Source organism: Muntiacus reevesi, chromosome 3, assembly GCF_963930625.1.
Source record: "Muntiacus reevesi chromosome 3, mMunRee1.1, whole genome shotgun sequence".
NCBI lineage: Eukaryota > Metazoa > Chordata > Mammalia > Artiodactyla > Cervidae > Muntiacus > Muntiacus reevesi.
The window spans coordinates 16,245,644-16,270,618 of record NC_089251.1 but is presented as its reverse complement, the minus strand read 5'-3'; the positions used below and the strand labels follow the sequence as shown (position 1 = coordinate 16,270,618).

Here is a 24,975-nt window from a genome sequence, read left to right as displayed (position 1 = left end):
CACCAGGATCTCAGAAGAGCATCTTTATCTTTATGTGTTTCTGTTTCTAAAAATACCGCTGGCCTAACCGCCTCAGCCACTCTGAAACCATGAGAACTAAAGCCGGGTATTGATATTTTCGATTCTAGTTAGTGTTCTAAGCGACCTTTGCCTTAAAGCTTCACCAGCCAAGACTGAGCCCCGTGTCCCAGCTGCAGCTCTCGGAATGCCGGCCGTTCCCAAGGCCACGTCAAAGCCAAGGCTCAGCTAAACTTTCTTTACAGAAGATTTCTTATCGATGACATTCTCCAACTGCGGGGGGAGAGGGGAAGGAAAAAAAAAAAGCTCTTGTTTCAGATTTAGGTACTTCAATCACAGAAGCGAGACCTGGGGGTGTTTTATATCCTCCAAAGGCTGTTTCTCTTTATAAATCCTAAACATTTAAAAATAGCTTTGCCTGTGCTGGAATGTCATTTTCGGGTATTTGGGCTTCTTCCACACGAATCTTTTTGTGACTGTGAAGCCATTTCAGTTCTTGGAATTTGCTGGAGACAGATTCCCAAACACAGCGTCCTGGGAGGTGGGAGTGGGCCGATGCGGGGAGAAAGCACAAGTCCACTCTGCTTGGCAACCCCTTCTTTTCCAGGGTGCTTTCAAGTTCCCGTCATACCTGGGGAGACTGTTTCTGGACCAGCCAGGGTACTGCAGAGAAAGCTGCAATAACCCTAAAACATTGTAGCTGAGGTCAAAACGCACACACACACTCCCACACTCACTCAGTACCCAGGCCTGTGAAGAAGGGGGTGGGGGTGGGGGCGGGGCTTGAAAGGTCACTTATCACACTTCCTGTTTCCTAGCAGCACTGATGAGCCAGCTGGAGACCTCCCTTGGCCTCAGCAAAAAAAATTGTCAGTGAGAAATCAGCAACAGATTCCCAGGGTTACCGGAGAAATGCTGGTAACATCAGTACATGGTACACAGTCAAGGGATTCAGTGGGGATTCTCAAGCAGAGTGTAGGCGACAAGGCTGGCCTAGTGATTAGGACTCCACGCTCTCACTGAGGGTTCAATCCCTGGTCGCGGAACAAACATGCTGCTAATCAAAAAAATTAAAAAATAAAGTGCAGGTGGTGAAAAGGCAAGGCAAGCTGATGAAGACTTGAGGCTGTAGGGAAGGAATGCTGGAATTTAGCTCCCCTAAAGTGCTCCAACAACACAAGAGATGACTCTACCCATGGACATCACCAGACGGCCAAATTCAAATTGATTATATTCTTTGCAGCCAAAGATGGAGAAGTTCTATACAGTCAGCAAAAACAAGACCGGGAGTTGACTGTGGCTCAGGTCATGAACTCCTTATTGCAAAATTTAGACTTAAAATGAAGAAAGTAGGGAAAAGCAACAGACCAATCATGAGTGTGAGTGAAAAGTTCCTCAGTCGTATCTGATTCTTGGCAAACTCATGGACAGTCCAAGGAATTCTCCAGGTCAGAATAAGAGTAGAGTGGGTAGCCTTTTTCTTCTTCAGGGGATCTTCCCAATCCAGGGATGGAACCCAGGTCTCCTGCATTTCAAGTGGATTTTTCACCAGCTGAGTCACAAGGGAAGCGCATGGTATGACCTAAATCAAATCCCTTATGATTATACAGTGGAAGTAACAAATAGGTTCAAGGAATTAGATCTGATAGACAGAGTGCCTAAAGAACTAGGGACAGAGGTTTATAACATTAAACAGGATGCAGTGATCAAAACCATCCTCCATGAAAAAGAAATGCAAAAAGGCAAAATGGTTGTCTGAGGAGATCTCAAAAATAGCTGAGAAAAGAAGAGAAGCAAAAGGCAAAAGAGAAAAAGAAAGATATATCCATCTGGATTGAGAGTTCCAAAGAATACAAGGAAAGATAAGAAAGCTTTTCTAAGTGATCAATGCAAAGAAACAGAGGAAAACAATAAAAACGGAAACTCTTGAGATCTCTTCAAGAAAATCAGATATCAAAGGAACATTTCATGCAAAGATGAGCACAACAAAAGACAGAAATGGTATGGATCTAACAGAAGCAGAAGATATTAAGAACAGGTGGCAAGAATTCACAGAAGAACTATACAAAAAAGATTTTCACAACCCAGATACTCATGATGGTATGATCATTCACCTAGAGCCAGACATCCTGGAATGCAAAATCAAGTGGGCCTTAAGAAGCAACACTATGAACAAAGCTAGTGGAGGTGATGAAATTCAAGTTGAGCTATTTCAAATCCTGAAAGAAAATGCTGTGAAAGCACTGCACTCAATATGCCAGCAAATCTGGAAAACTCAGCAGTGGCCAAAGGACTGGAAAAGGTCAGTTTTCATTCCAATCCAAAAGAAAGGCAATGCCAAAGAATGCTCAAACTACCGTACAATTGCCCTCATCTCATATGCTAGCAAAGTAATGCTCAAAATTTTTGAAGCCAGCCTTCAATAGTATGTGAACCAAGAACTTCCAAATGTTCAAGCTGGATTTAGAAAAGGCAGAGGAACCGGAGATCAAATTGTCAACATCTGTTGAGTTATAGAAAAACCAAGAGAGTTCCAGAAAGTCATCTGCTTTATTGATTGTGTTAAAGCCTTTGACTGTGTGGATCACAACAAATTGGAAAACTCTTAAAGAGATGGGAATACCAGGTATTCCTGAGAAATCTGTATGCAGGTCAAGAAGCAACAGTTAGAACTGGACATGGAACAACAGACTGGTTCCAAATTGGGAAAGAAATGCATCAAGGCTGGATATTGTCACCCTGCTCATTTAACTTATACGTAGAGTACATCATGGGAAATGCTGGGCTGGATGAAGTACAAGCTGGAATCAAGATTGCCGGGAGAAATATCAATAACCTCAGATACGCAAATGACACCATCCTTACAGCAGAACTAAAGAGCCTCTTGATGAAAGTGAAAGAGGAGAGTGAAAAAGCTGGCTTAAAACTCAACATTCAAAAAACAAAGATCATGGCATGTGGCCCCATCACTTCATGGCAAATAGTTGGAGAAAGAATGGAAACAGTGAGAGACTTTATTTTCTTGGTCTCCAAAATCACTGCAGATGGTGACTGCAGCCAAGAAATTAAAAGACACTTGCTCCCTGAAAGAAAAGTTATGACCAACCTAGACAGCATATTAAAAAGCAGAGACATTACTTTGCTGACAAAGGTCTGTCTAGTCAAAGTTATGGTTTTTCTAGTAGTCATATATGGATGTGAAGGCTGGACCATAAAGAAAGCTAAGTGCCAAAGAATTGATGCTTTTGAACTGTGGTGTTGAAGATGACTCTAGAGAGTCCCTTGGACTGCAAGGAGATCAAACCAGTTCATCCTAAAGGAAATCAGTTCTGAGTATTCATTGGAATGACTGATGCTGAAGCTGAAGCTCCAGTACTTTGGCCACCTTATGTGAAGAACTGACTCATTGGAAAAGAGCCTGATGCTGGGAAAGATTGGGGGCGGGAGGAGAAGGGGACGACAGAGGATGAGATGGTTGGATGGCATCACTGACTCAATGGACAAGAGTTTGAGCAACTCAGGGAGTTGGTGTTGGGCAGGGAAGCCTGGCGTACTGCCATCCATGGGGTCGCAGAGTCAGACAAGACTGAGCGGCTGAACGGAACTAAAAGTGCCCCATTTCCCCAGGTCCAGGCACACTGACAGCCCACTGCTCCTGTCTTCCTCGCCAAGCCCTCCAGTGTCCCGGTACAGACAGCACTGGCCCTTCCCCAGCCCCTGCCGGCCACCCCTTGCCCACCCTGACCTCCTCCTCATGACCCACCTGCTCTCTCCTCAAGTCACCATGGTAACCTCCTGGTGACCTGGGTCATCTCTCTCCTACAGGCACTGTTGTTCAGGCAGTCCTTTCATTTTGCCCCCCTGCTCAGCCAAACAACATTCTTTTTTTCTTCTAATTTTTATTGGAGTATCGTTGACTTAGAGTGTTGTATTAGTTTCAAGTGCACAGCAAAATGAATCAGATATATATATGTATATCTCCATTCTTTTTCAGATTCTTTTCCCATATAGATTATTAGAAAATATTAAGTAGAGTTCCCTTTGCTACAGAGTAGGCCCTTGTTCATTATCTATTTTATACATAGTAGGGCATATGAACCTAGAAATTATCCTACTAAGTGGAGTGAGTCACACAAAGACAAATAACACACGATATCACTTATATGTGGGATCTAATTTTAAAATGATACAAATGAACCTTTTTACAAAACAGAAACAGACTCACAGATCTTGACATTTCAAGTCTTGAGCTACTATGCACTTCGTTTGCTCAGTCGTGTCCGACTCTGCAACCCCATGGACCGTAGCCCGCCAGGCTTCTCTGTCCATGGGATTCTCCAGGCAAGAATACTGGAGTCAGCTGCCATAAGCTCCTCCAGGGGATCGTCCCAAACCAGGGATCGAACCCAGGTCTTCCACATTGTAGGCGGATTCTTTACCGTTTGAGCCACCAGGGAAGCCCAAGAATACTGGAGCAGGTAGCCCATCCCTTCTCCAGAGGATCTTCCTGACCCAGGAATCAAACCAGGGTCTTCTGCACTGCAGGCGGATTCTTTACCAACTGAGCTACCTGGGATGCTACTGTGAATGCTTTCAACTGTCTAGATAAACACAGCCATACGGATGGGGGTCTTTCCATCTGTAGCCACAAGCTCCAGGAGGATCCACACCAGGGGATCACTCTGTATCTGCCTCTCCCTGGAGGTCTCCTCACTCTTTCTCTTTTTCCCCAAACTAACAAGACCTCCTGCACCATGGAAGTCTCAGCTGATGACTTCGCTTCCAATTTCACAAAGAAAACAGAAGCAATCACAAGAAAATGCCTATCTGAGCGCCACATGTGTCTGTCATATAGACCATCCCCACCAGTGACTATCTGTGTCCCTCCCTAAACAACCCCATCTGTACACAAACACACCTCCTTCACCTACTCAAGACAGTCCCAGCAGCCCTCTGTTGTATATTAACATTTTTTCCTCTCTACTAGACCATCCCCACGGATGTCTTTATAGCTAATGCATCTAACTAAAAACAAATTCTCTCAGCCTGACTTAGCCCACTAGATACCACCCCATATTCTGCTCCCCTTGCAGCAAACCTCCTCCAAACTGTTGTCAACAATCTCTGTCTCATATTCTTGCCTCCATCTTTCCCTCCAAACCCACTCTCCTTGGCCTTGGTTGCCATAACCACCAGACCCACATGACATTTTACTGTTTTTACTGAAGCCACCAATGACCCGCATGGCACTGGTTCAAGAGTCAGTTCTGTCTCCACCTCATTTGGCCCGTCCACATACTGGGCACAGCTCATCATTCCCTCCTTCTGAAGTGACTGCATGTGGCTTTCAAGAAGACTCACCCCTGGATTTCCCCCTTTCTGCCTAGCAGTTGTTTCTTGGTGCTCCGAAAGCTGGAAAGTCCCAGGACCCAATCTTGAAAACTCCTCTCTCCCCAGGATTTCATCTGACCTTATTCCTTTAATAACCACAGACCAAAGACCTCCATTGTATCTCCATCTCAGACAGCCATCTTCAACTACCAGATCTGGATATACCTGTCACTCAGCATCTCCATTTCAGGGTCTTATAATCTCAAACGTAATCTGTTCAAAATCGAACCCCTTGTGGTAACACAGCCTTGCCACCACCCTGGCGGACTTCCCCGTCTCAGTTGGTGACAACTCTCCAGTTAAATCTTTGCCATCGTGATGGACTTTCCCTTCTTCTCAAGCCCTACATTCATTCTGCCAGGACACCTTAAGGGTTCTTTCTTCAAAATGTATCCAGAACGTGACCACTTCCTGCTTTCATGGCTACCAATGGAGCAGGCCACTGAATTATCTCTTGCTGGAATTACTACAGTGGATTTCTCTAACAACCTCTAAGTGGTCACCTCGTCTTCCCCTATCCTCTAACATCAGTGCCAGAATGAGCCAATTAAAATGGACCCTGCCCCTCCTCTGCTTAAAACCCTGCACTGGTTTTTCAAACCCAGAATTCCTCCAACAGTCTGTGATGCTAAAACATGGTCAGTTCTCCACTGTCTCCTAACCACCCCACACCACCTGACTCACAGCTCTGGGCTGGTTCCCCTCCAGCCCCCCTGTCTCTCGGTGTTCCTAGACTCTGGGCCTTCACACACACGTCTTCTTCTAACTCCGATTCTCTTGTCCCAGACGTTAACTGGCTAATTTCCAGTTCAGTTCAGTCGCTCAGTCATGTCCCACTCTTTGCGGCCCCATGGACTGCACCACACCAGGCCTCCCTGTCCATTACCAACTCCTGGAATTTACTCAAACTTATGCCGATTGAGCCGGTGATGCCATCCAACCATCTCATCCTCTGTCATCCCCTTCTCTCACCTTCAATCTTTCCCAGCATCAGGGTCTTTTCAAATGAGCCAGCTCTATGCATCAGGTGGCCAAAGTATTGGAGCTTCAGCTTCAACATCAGTCCTTCCAATGAACATTCAGGACTGATTTCCTTTAGTATGGACTGGTTGGATCTCCTTGCTGTCCAAGGGACTCTCAAGAGTCTTCTCCAACACCACAGTTCAAAAGCATCAATTCTTCGGCACTCAGCTTTCTTTATGGTCCAACTCTCACATCCATACATGACTACTGGAAAAACCACAGCCTTGACTAAACGGACCTTTGCTGGCAAAGTCCCACAGTTCCTTAAATCTCTGTTCAAATGTCAACTTTTTAACGAGACCTCCCAGAGCACTCCATTTAAAACTCCACCCCTCTAGACCTGGTAGCTTTTTATTTTCTCCACAACACTTAGGCTTGGGAATGAGACATAAAATTTGCTCCCTCACACGGTCTGTCTGCTGGTGTCCGTCCCCACCCTCACCCTCCCCTCACATCCCGCCACCCTGGAATTTCCATGAAAGCAGAGGGCGGGAGAAGCACAGCACCTGGCACAATGCAAAGGGCTCAATCCATCTCTTCTGGGTGAGTCCATGAATCATGGAAACCCTGGCCACACCACTTTGATCTTCTAAACCTGTTTCCCAGTCTACAAAACCAGACTGGCAATATCAACCTCATGAGGTTGTTAAAAGCAGTAAACGAGGACCTCGGTGGAAATCTTCGTAAAATATTAATTACTGTAATCACTTAAAATAATATGCTAAGGACCATCCTCAAAAATCACTAAGAGGAAGCAAACGAGGCCACAGCTTGCATGGTGTGGTTTAAGAAGTTCAGAAAAACTCATTCAGGGTCTTTCCCAACTGCCTGAGATTCCACCCTGAAGACATAAATGAAGGTTTTCAAGCTTTCATTTTCCAAATTCAAAGTTACCTCTGATATGTCCTGATGGGAGGAGAGCAACGGTCTTCCAGCCAAATTCCAGGGTTCCCAGGGGCTCAGCTGGCCCGCCCCCTCATGGCAGGACGCCCTCTTGGAGAAGAGGGAGGAGGTCTCTGGCACTGGGGTCCCTGCAGACCTGGGGGATGCGGAGAACACCGGACTCCGCCGAGTGCTGACCACCTGGGGACAGGAGAAGGGTGCGGAGCTTAGTGAGGAGGTCTGGGCGGGGGGCGGCGAACATCAACATACCCGCTCAGCGCCATCCCGGCATCAGCCTTTCCAATCTCCCACCCAGGAGGGAAAGCCTGTGATATAACCACTAGAGCCTAGGCAGATTAATCGGTGAAAGTATTACAGTTCACTGGAAGAGGAACTGAGGCTTATGGTGTAAGTAACCAAACTCCACCATGAGGTTAACAGATACATTTATCAACACAGACAATTTTCAGATGACAAAGTGTCCCTGGTCTTCCTTTCCGCCCCCTCCTTTCCCAATCACAGCCGTCCAGGTTTGCCCCAACTGGACTCCTACAGGGAGAGATTTAGGTCCATAGAAAAGCAACATAAAGCAAGACTGCATGAACTGCAATCCCCAGGGTAACTACTAAGGAGATAACTGAAAAATGAATAAAGAATGAACTATAGAATTAAAAAGGCAGATTAGAAGCTAACACTAAAGAAGGCAAAATAGAGGAATAAAGGAACACAAATGACACAGATCCACAGGGAAAAACAGCAAAAAGAAAACATAAATTCTATCTCATCGGTAACTATACTAAATAAACACTCCAATCAAATGGCAGAAATGGGCACATGGATAAAGAACATATGCTGTCAAAAGAGATCCACTTCAGAACAGCATCAAAGGGTAAAACACTTATAAATTCCACAAGCTATACAATATTTATAAGTTGAAAATTACCAAAACATCATTACAAGAAATTAAAAACTAAATAAATAGGCATCCTGTGCTCAAGGACTGAAAGGCAATACTTCCCAAATTGATCTTCAGGTTCAATACAATCTCTGTTAAAATCTCAGCTTTCTTTTTTACAAAAATTGACAAGTTGTTCCTAAAATTCATATAGAAATCCAAGACACATAGAGACAAAACAACCTTAAAAAAGAAAAGCAAAGTTGGAGAATTCACATTTACTGATGTCAAAAAAAAAAAAAAAGCTACCATAATCAAAATAGTGTAATACTGGTATAAGGACACACAGAAAAGGAAAATGGCTTAGAATTGATATCTAGAAATAAACCCACATATTTATGTTTAATTGATTTTTGACAAGAGTGCCATGACAATCAAGGGAGTAAATGATAGCTTTTCAAAAAATAGTACTGACACTCAAAAATGAATCTCTACACAGACCTTATACTTTCCAAAAAAATTAACTCAAAATGGATTACAGACTTAAATGTAGGAACAGAAAGTTATGAAACTCCTGGAAGAAATCATAGCAGTAAATCTTTGTCATCTTTACATACTAATTTCTTAGATATGTCTCCAAAAGCATATACAACGGAAGAAAAAGAGGTAAGTTGGAACTCAGTCAAAAATTTTAAATTGTGTGTACTACTGACAACCATCAATAAAGTAAAACCAACCCCACAGAAGGGGAGAAAATACACACAAATCCTTCTATCTGATACAGACATTATACATATCTGGTAAAGATGTTGTATCCAGATTATATAATGAACACATTCAAATCAACAATAAAAAGAGAAATAACCCAAATAAATAATGGGCAAAAGATGTAAATAGACATTTCTCCAAAAAAAGATATCCAAATGGCCAACAAGTGTATCTAAAAAATGCTCAACATGATTATCCAGCTTAGGAAAGGCAAATCAAATGAGATATCACATCACACCCACTAAGATGACTAGAACCAAAGACAGAAGACAACAAGTGTAGGTACAGATGCAAAGCATTCTGAACCCTTACATTACACATTGCTACGTGGAACTGAGTGGTGCAGCTGCTCTGAGAAACTGGCAGTTCCTCAAAGTGAGGAACACAGAGTCACGTATAACCCAGCAATTTCACACCCAGGTATGCACCCAAGAGGATGGAAAACAAACGTCCGCACAAAAACCTACTTGTGAATATTCGCTGCAGCATCATTCAAAATAGTCAATAAGTGGGAACAACCCAAATGTCCAGCAACGGGGGAATGTGGTTTGTCCACACATGGAGTTGGAATGCTACAATAAGGAGGAACCATGAACGCATCCCAGGTGGCTCAGCGGTGAAGAATCTGCCTACAATGCAGGAGACCTGGGTTCGACCTCTGGGTCAGGAAGGTCTCCTAGAGAAGGAAATGGCAACCCACTCCAGTGCTCTTGCCCGGGAAATCCTACAGATGGAGGAGCCTGGCTGACTACAGTCCACAGCGTTGCAAAGAGTCGGACACGACTTAGCAACTGAACACACACATGAATGCATCATGCTAAGTAAAAAAAATAGAAAGTCAAGCAAAAAGGCTACAAAACGCAAGAAAATGTACATATAAAATGTCCAGAACAGGCAAATCCAGAGAGACAGAAAGCAGACTGATGGTCTCCAGGAGTTTAGGGCAGGCAAGAGTAAGGAGAGACGGTTCCTGCACTGGGGTTTACGAGGGAACTGAAAATCTTCTAGCACCGGAACGGGCGTGACACTTGTGCAACTCTGGGAGTATCCTGAAAATCCCTGAATTGAATACTTCAAATGGTGAATTTTATACTACATGAATTACATCTCCAGGAAACTTCTGTTTAAAAAGAATAGTGGTGGGTAGAGTCCACAAGGTCGCCAAGAGTCGGACATGACTTAGTGACTAAACCCCCACCAGACCTGAGATACATCCCAGTGGACAGACGCACATCTCCTCGGGAGCCAGCCCTCCCTCCCTGCTTTTACTGAGATGACAAGCTTGGCCCCCATGAGGTCGGAGCAAGTGAGTTCTCCTGCAAAGCTCCGGACCAGCTGCCGAAGCCTACAGCCTTCGATGTGGAGGCTGAGTTCTGAGCGACCCTTGCCCCTGGCCTGGTCCCTGCTCAGAGCAAGCCCCTTCTCCTGCAAGAAGCTCCTCCTACTCCCCGAAGCGTCGAGGTACCAACTCCAAAAAACATGCCCCTGTGTTTTGCACCTCCTTTCTCTGCCTTTACTTGGCAATCAATCTGAACCCTTCAAACAAAAGGTACTACAAAACAGTCTGCACTACCACCAGCTTCTGCCATTTTTCCCACGTACAAAGAGCCAGTAAATAAAATTATAATCTTCAGCAAGAAAGAACAGCTCGGGCTGAGCTGGTGCAGGGACAACAGGAAACTGAGCCACACTAGGAGGGGTTTATGAAGAGAGGCTGCACGCAGGGCTCTCTGCCCAGAGGCTGTGCTGGGAGCCCGGGTGTTTTCAGGCCGCCAGCAGGTTGGAGGGCCACCCTGCCAACTTTCCAGAGACACGCTCAGGGGGCGGCTTTGTGCTGGCATCGCCTGGCCCCCACAAACAGGCGTGAATTAAAGTATTAGAGTGCCATGGGGTTTCCCGTTTCGCATGGTAGCTCCTCTTCCACACGGGTCCCGGAAGTGGGGCCGCCTCCAGCCTCAGCTCAGTCGCCCAGGTATGAACCACGGGCAAAGACGACAAACTACAGCCTAAGACGAGACTTCTTGTTTTCTTAGTCTGCACTCCTCTGGAATCTCAATGCCATTCCAGTATAAATATAATCAATTCACTCCTTTCTCCTTTATAGGAACGAAGATGCTACATCAAACAATGAAGGTCTCAACCTGAGGAAGTCAACCTAGTACAAAGATATGCGTTGAAGAAATTATTTCACCAACTGCATCATATGTGCATGAGTGTGTGCTCAGTTGCTCAGTCGTGTCTGACTCTGCGAACCCATGGATTGTAGCCCTCCAGGCTTCTCTGTCCATGGGATTCTCCAGGCAAGAATACTAGAGTGGGTTGCCATGCCCTCCTCCAGGGAATCTTCCTGACTCAGGGAATCGAACCCACGTCTCCTGCATCGCAGGCAGATTCTCTACCCACTGAGCCACGTGGGAAGCCCCAACTGTATGCACATCAATATATAAATGAGTCCTAGTAGTGAGTTATATAGACTTCCCTGGTGACTCAGACTGTAAAGAATCTGCCTGCAATGCAGGAGACTCCAGTTCAACTGCTGGGTCAGGAAGATCTCCTGGAGAAGGGAACGTATTCCTGCCTAGAGAATTCCATGGACAGACCACGGGATTGCAAAGAGTCGGACACAAGTGAGTGACTTTCCCTCACTCAGTGAGTTATTATAAGATTATTCCCTGTTAAATTAACTCACCAAAGAAAGGACAGCTGGAATCACTAAAATATAAGGAAAAAACTGGTGGTAGGGATAACCACTCAAAATCTTCAGAACTTTGTAACACATACACACACAAATACATCACACATATATGTGTGCAACATTTATATATGGGCTTCCCAGGTGGCTCAGTGGCAAAGAACCCACCTGCCAATGCAGGAGATGTGGGTGGGTCTGATCCCTCGGTCAGGAAGATGCCCTGGAGAAGGAAATGGCAACGCACTCCAGTATTCTTGCCTGGGAAATCCCATGGACAGAGGAGCCTGGTGGGCTACAGTAACGGGGTCACAAAGAGTCCGACAGTACCTAGTGACTGAACAGCAATGCATATATATCTATGTACGTGTGCAGGTACATACATACGCACACACACACACATACATACACAAGTATATACTCAGACACACACTGCAGAACTGGGCGCCCTGCTAAAGGAGCGCCATGGTCAGAACCAGAGCAGCAGGGGGCCAGACCGAGCACCTGCCCAGCCCCACACCGCAGCTCGAGTGCAAGCCCACCGTAGCAGGAAAGTGGACTCAGCCGAAGCTGGGTTTTACCGGTGACTACGAAAGTGGGAGAAAGGGCCACGTATTAGAAAGAAGAGGACTGACAACATAAGGGTGGCGGGGAACACTGGAAAGGAAGTGGGGCTGAGGATCCCGGGAGGATGGGGCATTTCTGAAGCCCAGGAGCAGAAGGACCAGAACTAGCTGCAACGAAGGACGACAGTGATCAGAGAGGGTGCTGGATGTCGGGGTCAGAATGATCAGGCACCGCTCTGGGAATGCGCAGGCGACAGGAGGCCTCGCAGCATTCCTTGCCAGATAAAGGCTGCAAAACGACTTAAGTGTCCATCAACAGGAACAAGCTGAATGATTAACATGGTGTCCTTCACTCAAGAGGAGGGGGAGTTGAACCTGCGAGCACTGGTCTGAAGAGATGTCAGAGACATAACGAAGGAGGAAGCAGACAGAACAGGCTCCCTCTTGAAAGCAGGACTCCATCCTGGGCCGGACTGTGGACTTTGAGCTATATGCCCAGTACCTATGGAAACGACAGACCAATTGGAAAACCAGGTCCCTGGAAGAAAGAGCCCCAGGGCTCACAGCTAGACTCTCTGAATACCCTAATTATCTGTGTAACTGAACAGAATCATACATTCTTTTACACTTATTGGGGTATGATCACAGGCCTATTGATAATTGTCCACTATTACCTGCCTAGGCTTAATGTGTATGAATCACAGGTTAACTTTGATTGTATCTTGCTTTCCTTTTGTTCAGACTAGTTTCAGGGAATTTGGGGAGGTGGGTTTGGGCACTTACACTTAGGGTATATTAGGTTTTCACAAAAACTGGTCGGGGTCCTTGGCTAAGAGGAGACTCTGCCTTGGGCCCGCTGGTGTAATAAACTGCACTCCACTATCTGCATTGTCCTTCTGAGTGAGTTTGTTTCCCGGAACGCGTGGCTACAACAATAAGAACAAGGACAAACGCGTAATACAAAACAACGTATATAATAATCTCATTCACATACATAATTTAAGTTACACACACACAAAATTTTTCTAGAAGAATGTAGGAAAAAACCTGTTAATAATCACTTTATACTATAGAGAATTTTGCTCATTTTATTCCTAACTTTTCTTTTTCTTTTTTTGCTTTCTGTATGTGTAACTCAAGTTTTTTAGAACCATAGAATTTTTTTTTTATGTAGTATATTAACCATGAAATGCTACACATGAATGCTATACATTCTTTGGCCTTTCCAAGGATCTTATTCTGCAAACTCTGAATTAAAATCCCACAAAAAAGCCCACTGCTTTGCATTCCAGGCTCCCTAAAGCAAATCCTTAGAGAGCAACAGGCTCCCGACATGGGCACAGGGATTAGTTAGTGGGAGGTCTTCCTTCTTCCTGTCTCTCTGTCTCCCTAATGAATGGGCTTTAAGACTCAACTAGACATCAGTGCAGAAGCCAGCTCACAGAGAGAAAGCCTCCCACTTACCTACAGCTCCACACACCCAAACACACAAAAGAGATTCAAAGACAATCCCTCTTCCTCTTCCCAGTCTTTCAATTTCCAAATCAAGAATGGTCTTTGGGCTGCTGCTGGGCTTGCAAGTTCCTAATTCAAAAGTCAGTGAGGCTCCACGAAGCTCAGCTTCTGCAGTCCCAGCAAGCGGAGGCTTTCCTGTGTGTGATGTGTTTGACTGTGATATGAATAGAGGTCTTGTCCCGCGTCTATAAAGCGAGCTCTGTCTCTGGACATTGTATACTAATAGTCCTGAACACGGAGAGACAGAGGGCCCCACAGTCTGCCCTCTAGAGCCGTCCTGCACTTATTTCTTACCTCACATTGATCTTCTCAGGGGGAAAATAAAACACATGCTCCAGCAATGGAGATATTTGTCAAATTATAGCTATGGAACTGATTCGTGGCCTCATTAACTATCAATTAATTAAATGAACTTTCTTTTCAATTCTCTTATTGTGATAAAAGGCACTGGACTGATACCATCATCCTTTCTGATTCTAAGAAATGACTCATAAAAATGAAGCTAATCCTTAGGCTTAAACCTGCTCACAAAGAACAGATTGCTTTCCCCAATTGGATACGGAATTAGGCACAAATTAAGCGGCTTGTTATAGTAGAGGCATTACAATAGGAAAGAACAGTTTATTCAGAATGGTGACATGAAACGTGTGCCTTTTAAGAACTTAGAAAATAATTCCTTTGACTATGTAGCTCTGAAAAGGAGAAAGGTAGATTTTTACGTGCCGATAGGGAAAAGCTCTGATTTAAGTAGAAGAAAAGCTGCATGCAGCATCTGCCATGTAAAAAGGGAGGTCGGGGGCTGGTGTCAAAGTGCCTGTAAGCTCAGAAGGCTAAGGGTCTGGGGCAGAAGGAAGAATCGCTTTGCACGGTAAAAGGTTTTGCACTGTTTGACTGTTGAATGGCTAATGTACTATATGTAACTTTTACTGAGATGAAATTCACATAACATAAATTCAGCCATTTTAAATTTAACAATTCAGTGTGTTCCATGCATCACAGTGGGGTGGTTCAGATGGTAAAGAATCTGCCTGCAATGCAGGAGACTTGGGTTCAGTCCCTGGGTCAGGAAGAACCCCTGGAGGAGGGCATGGCTTCCCACTCCAGTATTCCACCCTGGAGAATTCCACAGACAGAGCCTGGGCTACAGTCCATGAGGTCGCAAAGAGTCAAACAGGAATGAACACGCAGGCGCACAATGCTGAACCTCGGTCAAGTTGCAAGACATCCTCATCACCTCAAAACAGAACCTATTAAAGCAGTTAAATCTCCTCTCTCACTCCACCCGGTCCCCGGTAGCCAGAAATTAGCTGTCTTTATGGTTTTACTATTCCAGACACTTTACACAAATGGAATATACAATATGTGACCTCTTGTGTCTGGGTTCTTGGGCACTTCAATTTAAAAGCCAAAATTTAAATAAAATATTTCCTGGAAAAATTCTATTCAAGACATTCATTATATTTTTCAAAATATATAAATGCCTAATGTCTGTAAATCCATGATAGCATGCTCCATAAATGACAGAATGATGAAATTAGACAAGAAAAGATTATCCAGTTAATTATATTCTGTTTCAAAGGGCAAAAAGTTATGAGGCTAATGAAGAAAAGTTTGAACACCCACCCTATGCAAAATATCCTGTAAAATACCATGAGTAATTCAGAAGAAAGAGGTGGTTAGATTTACAGCTGGAAGGGAACAGAAATTTCATTTACTTATGGGCTTCCCTGGTAGCTCAGAGAGTAAAGAATCTGCATGCAATGCGGGAGACCTGGGTTCGATCCCTGGGTGGGGAAGATCCCCTGGAGGCAGGCATGGCAACCCACTCCAGTATTTTTGCCTGGAGAATTCCAGGGACAGAGGAGCCTGGCAGGGTACAGTCCAAGGGGTTGCAGAGTTGGACACGACTGAGTGACTAAGCACGCAGGTTAGAAAGTCAAGGCCCAGACCCACAAAATTTCCCAGGCTCATGTCGCAGTTCTGAGTGCCCTGGTCTCCACTGGTGTCCTCTACACTACCATGGCTGACACTCTCAGGTTTGTTATTGAATGAATGAGAGTGAGGCAGAATAGCACACATGGGCAGAAAACTGTGAGGGTGGAGACCTGAGGTTTCAGTGCTGACACAAAACGAGCTGCCACTCCCATTCTCGCATAAAGACCTGAACAAACCCCCAATCTGCTATTTTGTGGACTCATCAGAAAACTGAGAGTACAGGGCAAAGGACCCCCATGAAATCTGGAGAGGTCAGCAAATCAGAGCCAAGATTTGCTCACGGGAAGGAGACTCCGCCAGGGCCAGCACAGACAGGATCGCGCACGTGTTCATCTTCATGAACTGCTGGATTGAGGATGCGCTAGCCTGAGTGAGAAAGGAAACTCCCAGGGGCCACCATCTTAGGGGCCCCACACTTTGGTGGGTCTGACCTCCAGGAAGCCCACCAGGCTGTCACAGAGAGGAGCCAAAAAAATTCATTCCTGGCTCTGGCTAGGAGAGGAGAAGAAAAACTGAGATACACCCAGGACTGTCTACATAACAAAGGCCCAATCTTCAGGCCTCAGTGAACCTGAGGAGCCGTAATGACCCCACTCCAGTCCTGCTCACCCAAGGAGGAGCAGGATACCCAAGGGACTCTTGTGAAGAACTCAGCCCAGGTACCCTGCCTGCGAAGTCAGGTATGGGACTTTACCTGGTACTCTCTGGTGAGCTAGTTAAGAATCCCCCTTGCAATGCAGGAGACACGGGTTCAAACCCTGGTTGGGGAACTAAAATCCCACATGCTAGGGACCAACTAAGCCCACGTAGTGTGAAGAGTGCGTGTACACTCAGTCATGTCCGACTCTCTGCAACCCCCATGGACTGCAGCCCACCAGGCTCCGCTGTGCATGGAATTTTCCAGGCAAGAATACTGGAATGGGTTGCCATTTCCTCCTCCAGGGGATTCTCCTGACCCAGGGATCAAACCCATGTCTCCTGTGTCTCCTGCACTGGTGGGTGGATTCTTTACCACTGAGCCACCTGGGAAACCCCAGCTAAGCCTGCCCACCTCAACTATTGGGCTCACGTCACAACTAGAGTCTGCACCCTAGATCTGCATATAGATCTGCAATATCCTATATGACCAGCGAAGATCCCACGAGCCTCAACTAAGTCCTGATGCAGCCAAATAAATAAGGGAACAGTTTTTTAAAAGACTGAGGTTTAATGTTCAGCACACACAGTGTTCCCCTGCCCCTCAGCTAACAGGCCTGCTAATAAGGTGCCCGTGTGTATGTGTCTGGTGACAGTGAATCACAGCTCAGATAGCTGCGGGAATCAGACACTCTCTAAGAAAGAGTTCTCCGGAAACCCCAAAGGCATCAGGGAAGACAAAGAAGGTCAGGAGAGGCCTCTGAGGCCTCTGGCACCCACAGCTACCACACACATTAAACACAGCTCAGCTCCTACGACAATAACATAAAACCTCACCCTACTGGCCTTTTACCTCACTTCCTACTAACAAACACATCATTCTCCGCTATCAACAAAAAACCCACAAAGCATACCGCCGGCGAGAGAAACTGCAATCTGAAGAGACAGAGCAAGCCCAAACTCAGACATGACACAGATACTGGAATTATCACACCGGGGATTAAAATGGCTATGGTTAATACATTAAGGGCTCTTTGCGGGAACGCAGACAAAATATAAGAGCCAATGGGGTATGTCAAGTGAAAAAAATGCACAACCCAGAAGTTGAGAATTACACTGGATTTGGCAGATTTTCTGAGGACTTAAGCCCAGAAGACAGCTTCTCAGATAGCTGTGAGGGACTGCTCCAAAGAGGTAAGGGAGGAGCCAGGATATATAAAAGTTTAACAAAAATAAGACACAAAAAACAGGCCAGTTCAATTCAGTAACAGATTCAGTTCAGTTCAGTCGCTTAGTCATGTCCCACTCTTTGCAACGCCAAGAACCGCAGCACGCGAGGACTCCCTGTTCATCACCAACTCCCAGAGTTCACCCAAACTCATGTCCATTTTGTCAGTGATGCCATCTAACCATCTCATCCTCCGTCATCCCCTTTTCCTCCTGCCTTCAATCTTTCCCAACATCAGGGTCTTTTCAAATGAGTCAGCTCTTCGCATCAGGTGGCCAAAATACTGAAGCTTCAGCTTCAACACCAGTCCTTCCAATGAGCATTCAGGACTGATTTCCTTTAGGATGGACTGGCTGGATCTCCTTGCAGTCCAAGGGACTCTCAAGAGTCTTCTCCAACATCACAGTTCAAAAGCATCAATTCCTCGGCGCTCAGCTTTCTTTATAGTCCAACTCTCACATTCATACATGACTACTGGAAAAACCATAGCCTTGACTGGATGGACCTTTATTGACAAAGTAATGTCTCTGCTTTTTAATATGCTGTTTAGGTTGGTCATAACTTTCCTTCCAAGGAGTAAGTGTCTTTTAATTTCATGGCTGCAATTACCATCTGCAGTGATTTGCGAGCCCCCCAAAAATAAAGTCAGCCACTGTTTCCACTGTTCCTCCATCTATTTGCCATGAAGTGATGGGACCGGATGCCATGATCTTAGTTTTCTGAATGTTGAGCTTTAAGCCAGATTACAGTTAATAAAAACAAACAAACATCTCACGTTAATGAATTTAGCACTTTTCTATGTATGGGAAGATGAGATGCAAGAGCCTGGGCTCACTGAAATCACTCCTTTGATGAGCATCTTGGCTATCTGGGGCTAGGGTCCTGCTTTCTCCATCCTGAATCCTCTCATGGTGTGCAGCTGGGGGCAGCTTCAGTAGATGCTGGCTTGATGGACATAACAGCCTTCATTTACTGGCAGGCGATATTTTCCATCCACAGTTACATAAGCAGAAAGAAGGATTTTTTTCTTTTAAAGAATCAAAGGAAATGCTAGAAAACAAAAACGTTGTAAAGAATGAAAAATGTCTAAGTCAGGCTCATCAACAGAGTAAGTACAGCCAAGACAAAAGTCAGTGAGTTTCAAAAGAGGTCAACAGAAAGTTGCCAAACTAAAATGCAAACAGAAAATAATAATAATAATAATAATAATAAAAAACAGAACATCCAAGAATGGTAGGAAAATTTCAGAAAGTATGGCATATGCATAATTAGAATATCAGAAAAAGAAAAAAGAAAACAGAGGAAAAATATTTGAAGCAAGAATAGCTGAGAATTTTCCATAATCAGTTACAGACACCAAACCACAGGTTCAGTAAGCTCAAAGAACATCAAACAGGATAAATATCAAAATATGCACTCCTTAGCACATCATATTCAATTGCAGAAATCAAAGACTAAATTAAAATCATGAAAGAAAGCAGAAATGAAGGAGAGAAAAACACTCTACCTGTAGAGAAGCAGGAATAAGAAATTAGATCTGACTTCTCTTTTAAAAGAGAAGTCTCTCCACATGCAAAAAGTGGAGTGAAATATTTAAAATGTTGAAAGAAAAACATCACCACACTAAAATTCTACTTCCAAGAAAAATATCCCTCAAAAGTGAAGGAAAAATAAACATTGGGTTGGCCAAAAGGTTTGTTCAGGTTTTTGGCCAACCCAATATTTCTTTAGACAAGCAAAAATTGAAGGAATCTATCACCAGGTGTCCTGCCTCACAAAAAATATAAAGTTCTTCAGAGAGGAAGAAAATGATATGTCAGAAACTCAGATCAACATAAACACAGGAAAAGAGTTAGAGAAGGAATAAATAAAAATGTTCATTTTCCCTTTTCTTAATTGATCTAAAAGAAATTATTTAAAGCAGAAATAGCAACTTCAGAATATGGATAAATGAAAAAAATGTCAATAAAAGCATAAAGGCAGGTAGAGAAGAATCAGAAATACTCTAAGTATCTTTACTACATACACATCAAGTATAACAGTGTTTTCTGAAAGTGGACTTAGTTTAGTATTAAAATATATATATATAGCACAAACTCTATGGCAACCACAGAAAGATGTTAAAATGAAATTTAACTGATATGCTAATAGAGGAGGTAAAATAGAATGATACAAAATACTCAAAATCAGAGAAGTCAGAAAAATGGAGGGGGAAAAAAAAATTGAAGAACAGATGTCATGAATAGAAAACAATTTCGAATATGGTGGATATTAATCCAACTATATCAGTAATCACTTTAAATGTGAAAAGTCTAACTGCACCAGTTAAAAGTCAGAGATTTTCAGAGTGGGTAAAAAAGTAAGATTCAATGATATGTTGTTTAAAGAAACCAATTTTAAGTAAAAAGACTCAGATTAAAAATAAAGAAATGGAGAAAGACCCGTATGTCAACGCTAAAGAAAAGAAAGCTGGAGCAACTACGTTAATTTCAAACAAAGCCGACTTCAGCCCAGGGAAAACCATCATGGGTGAGGGACACTGTGTAAGATACAGGAGTCGATTCTCCAAGAAGACATAAAAGTACTAAATACATATGCATGAGCAGCACAGTGTCAACATATAGAAGCAAAAATTGACAGACCTGCAAGGAGAAATAGACAAACCGTGATGGCTGAGATGGTAAAGAATCTGTCTGCAATATGGGAGACCTAGGTTCAATCCTGGGTTGGAAAGATCCCCTTTGAGAACAGCATGGCAACCACTCTAGTATTCTTGCCTGGAGAATTCCATGGACAGGAGACCCTGGTGGGCTACAGCCCATGGGGTCGCAAAGAGTAGGACACGACTGAGTGATGAAGCACACAACACCATCATAGTTAAGAGAATTTCCACTCCTTCCAGTGATGGACAAGACTCAACAAGCAGAAATGCAGTTAAGTACATGGCTGACCTGAACAGCTCTAAACAATCCACTTGATCTATTTGACACACAGAATAGTCCATCCAACAGCAGCAGAATACACATTCTTCCAGTTCATATGGAACATTCGAGGCTATAAAACATTTTATCACATTAACAAAAGCAGCAAAAATCATACCAAGTATGCTTTACATCACAATGCAATGAAACTGGGAGTCGGTCACAGGACGGTAGCTGGAAAATTCCCAACTATCTGGAGATAAAGCAGCACACTTCTAAATAACACACTGGTCAAAGAAGTCTCAAAAGAAACTTAAAAGTATTTTGAACCGAATGAAAATAAAAACATAACTTATCAAGATGAGCAAACTGGAGCAAATACACCGCTTATAGGGAAATTTATAGCATCGAATGCATACATTCCAAAAGAAGAAAGATCTGAAATCAAAAATCAAAACTTGCTTTTTAGAAAACTAAAGAGGGTAACTTAGGCTTAAAACAAGCAGAGGAAAAGACACTATAAAAGCTAGAGCAAAAATCAATGAAATCATAAACAGAAAAGCAACAGAATCAAGAGCTGATTCTCTGAAAGATCAATGAAATTGATAAACATTTAGTTAGGCTAAAATTGTATTGGTTAAGATGGATAAAACACATGGGTTGTGAACTTTGGACAAAAAATGCATGAATGACTAACCTCAGTCCATAGCTATGTCTCTACTGTATCTATTAGCAATGCAGTCTTTGGGGCATTTTCACCAAAAATTTAAAGCAAAATAACAATCAAAAGAGAAACCTTTTATAAACGAAGAAATATGGCACTATTTCATTTAGGCTGTGCCAAACAGAAAAAGCCGAAAAGCTAGAGAAAATAAACAGGCTTGATGGGTCTAATACTTTCCATTCTTGTGAACCAGAATGGCAATATTTTATTCAACCAGGAGGAGCTTTCAAGATGGGATATGAGTGCATTAGGCAGTGTCTGTCCGAGTTCCCAGATGTCTCACCACTGCCTTGCATCTTACATCTGACTGCCTCCTTGCTCGCGGAACTCGGAAGGGTTATTTATGAATCTGCCTTCTGACGGATGTTGAATGTTTTCCTTCAGAGTTTCTCACCGGCAATGTATGCAATCCTCAGAGGAGCCGGTAAAAGCAGCAGCCCTAGTACTACTCTCAGCTTTCGGGAATAAACTGGGACCATTTACAGAGAGGCTAAGGGTTTTTCTGGAAGTTTCCAATGGGATGTGAAGTCTGGAGAAGGATTCCAAGCCACTGTCCTCGTGGTCCTGCTCTGCTTTGCTCAGCAGTGACCACAGCCACAGATGCCTGGACTTCACGCGGCCAGTGTCATGGTCCTGACTTTGACCGTCACTGCTCAGATGCGAGCATGTGAGCTAAAAGCAAGCCTTAAAGAGTCCCCTTTCAGGGAAAATGTTAGTGTTTACATTGGTTTATCTCTTCAACTGACTGGACAGGTGTCTACTAATTTGCCCGCATTTCTCTTTAAGCCCTGACAGCAAAATATTCACTTGACATACAAGGTTATTTGCTGAAATACATTTGCTATATATGAAACAATAAAGTGCTGGGGGAGGTAGTGCAGAATTTAAGGCTTCCCTGGTAGCTCAGCTGGTAAAGAATCCACCTGCAATGCAGGAGACTCCCGATTTCGCTTTCTGGGTCAGGAAGATCTCCTGGAGAAGGGAACGGTTACCCACTCCAGTATTCTGGCCTGGAGAATTCCATGGACAGAGGAGCCTGGCAGGCTATAGTCCATGGGGTCACAAAGAGTCTGCACATTGTAAATTGGGCAGAATTTACAAGCAAGACCACTTTTAAACTGAAATAATTTCACTATAAAATTAAATTAGAACCACAATTAAAAAAATCAAAAATAGAAAAAATAAGTCACAGTCCTTAAGAGGAGTCTGGACTCCCGTCTTCAGTATATTTTCCCTATCTGTACACATTTTGGACATACAATTCAGTCTCATAACTGTTTTCACTTAGTGATATATTACAAACATTTTCCCATGCCCACCATTTCCAAAAATCTTATCAAATTAGAGCAGGATATTTGCCTGTCCAAATTTAGAAGTTCTCCATTTGGGGCTATAATTTAAAATGAACAAACAAACAAATGAAGAGCATTTGGGCCTAAAGCATTTCTTTTTCTCCACAGTTAGTATCATTTTCCCAAGCAAAATTCTCCAAAGTACGACTGTTTGAAGTAATTATGCAGCTGCAAACAAAAGTCAGGCCTTTATCCTTCAGTCATCCCTTCCCCCAGCCTAGACCTAGAAATTCCTTCCCTCTGCTGAGGCAACACAATTTATATTTCAAAGCTTCCTGCTCTGCAGAAGGGCCCACTTCATCATATTAGCAAACGTTCCCTGTAGCTAGTTTATCTTTGAATTGTTTTTCAATTTAAAAAAATTTTAACCCAGAAATATCCTTTATCTTAACCACCAAGATACATATTTGCTATCATATAATGTTAGGTGCTAGAGAAGACTCTTGAGAGACACTTGGACTGCAAGGAGATCAAACCTGTCAACCCTAAAGGAAATCAACCCTGAATATTCACTGGAAGGACTGATGCTAAGCTGAAGCTCCAGTACTTTGGCCACCTGATGCGAAGAACTGACTCATTGGAAAAGAGCCTGATGCTGGGAAAGATTGAAGGCAAAAGGAGAAGGAGACAACAGAGGAGGAGAGGGTTAGATAGCATCACTGACTCAAGGACATGAACTTGAGCAAACTCCAGGAGATACTGGAGGACAGAGGAGTCTGGGGTGTTATAGTCTATGGGGTTGCAAAGAGTCGGGCACGACTTAGTAACCGAACAAAAACAAAATGGTAGTTATATTGTCTAGACTTCCCCGGTGGCTCAGTGGCAAAGAATCTGCCTGCAGATGCAGGAGACACAAGAGATGCCAGTTCAATCCCTTAGTTGGGAAGGACCCCTGGAGAAGGAAATGGCAACCCACTCCAGTAGTCTTGCCTGGGAAATGCCATGGACAGAGGATCCTGGCAGGCTACAGTCCATGGGGTTACAAAAGAGGTGGACACGATTTAATAGCTAAACAACAGCAAGATCAATGTCTAAGCAAGCAGCGTGGTGCAGATTAAGCATATAGGGTCCACGGAAGGAAAACTCCACGTACAATTTAAGCTAAAAACATACAATCTGCATTTTCAGCTTCTGAATGATTATTTTTATTAGCAGCTCATCTAAGTGTTTTTGTCATGTGGAGTCAGTTTATAAATGTCAGTGGTTTTAAAAACTACCATATGGCAGTGCTTCAAAAAAAAAAAAAGAAAATGTAAATCTTCAGCAGGATGTTAATGTCCTGTATTATGTTTTTAATGCACTGAGATGAGTTAAAAGTTTAGTACAGTGAAGCAGGGATGTATCAGGCCCTGGGCTGGGAATTCAAAACAGAGTGACAGGCCAGGGCTGTCACTAAGCCAAGAGAGTGACAAATAAATGTGGAAGTCTGCATCTCATTTCTGGTGCCAGGCAGAGGTGGGAAAGCAAGAAGTGTGGAGGGCAGTGCTTAACTTGGGGGAGGTTTCATTCCCAGAGGCCTCAGCGAATCAGGCCAAACACTAAAAAGCTCACTCATTTCAGGATAAACACGATTTTCTACATTAACTGTGTCTTAACTTTCAGTTGACTAAATGACGGTTATATCTTGTTGACATAACACAACACAGGTGTTACCATCAATTCTCTTTGGCGAAGGCTTTTGGTTTTTGTCTTTTTTTTTTTTTTTACTACTTTGGAGCTAATTCTTGTTTCCAGGATTTTTAAAATATTCAATATTGCAAAGCTCGCGGGCCCTAGGCACCATGCCTGCTGTGCCTGCCAGTATAAGCTGACTCAACTCCATGTCACCATGAATGCCAGGGCAGATCAGGAATGCGATGGGGTCTGAAGGAGCCACGCGGTGCTCCCAGGAACCGGCAGGAAGAGGAGCAGGGGGATGAGCCAGGAGGACCTCAGGAGCAGGCACAGTGCCAAGGCGCGGGAGCTGAGATGAGCCTAGGATGCAGAGGAAAGCAGGTGATGCGGGGGCGAGGGACCCTGCGATGCCCTGGACCACCACTGCCATCCAGTGACTGCAGCCAGCCAAGAAGCCAAGCAGGCCAGAGAAGGGACAGGTGGGTGAAAAGACACGTCACAAAGACACAGGAGCAAAGAGCAGATGGCTCTGAAGCAGGGATGCAAACAGGGCCGGCACTGCTGCCAGGAATGAGGGCAGCAACTTTAAGAGGTCAGCTGGAGCTGGACACCTGGGCGGGCGACTGATCGGCTGTAGGCAACACACTCCTGCATCCCTGGGTGAGATGTGTGGCCTGGGCCGGGAGCAGGTAGCAGGATTCACCATGATGGCATGGGTGTGGGAGAGGATTCTCTCAATCGGCCTCCCTTGGGCATCC

The 24,975-nt window shown here is 44.1% G+C and overlaps 1 protein-coding gene across 2 annotated transcripts in view; it reads right to left on the bottom strand.

The window, feature by feature from the left end:
• The window catches only part of RNF144A (ring finger protein 144A), a 121,540-nt gene that overhangs the window by 84,158 nt on the left and 12,407 nt on the right, over positions 1 to 24,975 (bottom strand). The window contains exon 2 of one of the 2 annotated variants that reach the window (XM_065928545.1): positions 7,327 to 7,515. The exons of the other annotated variant lie outside the window; for it this stretch is intronic. The gene's annotated coding sequence lies outside the window, so the exon portion shown is untranslated. The remainder of the gene's footprint in view (positions 1 to 7,326; positions 7,516 to 24,975) is intronic. 2 annotated transcript variants of the gene reach the window in all.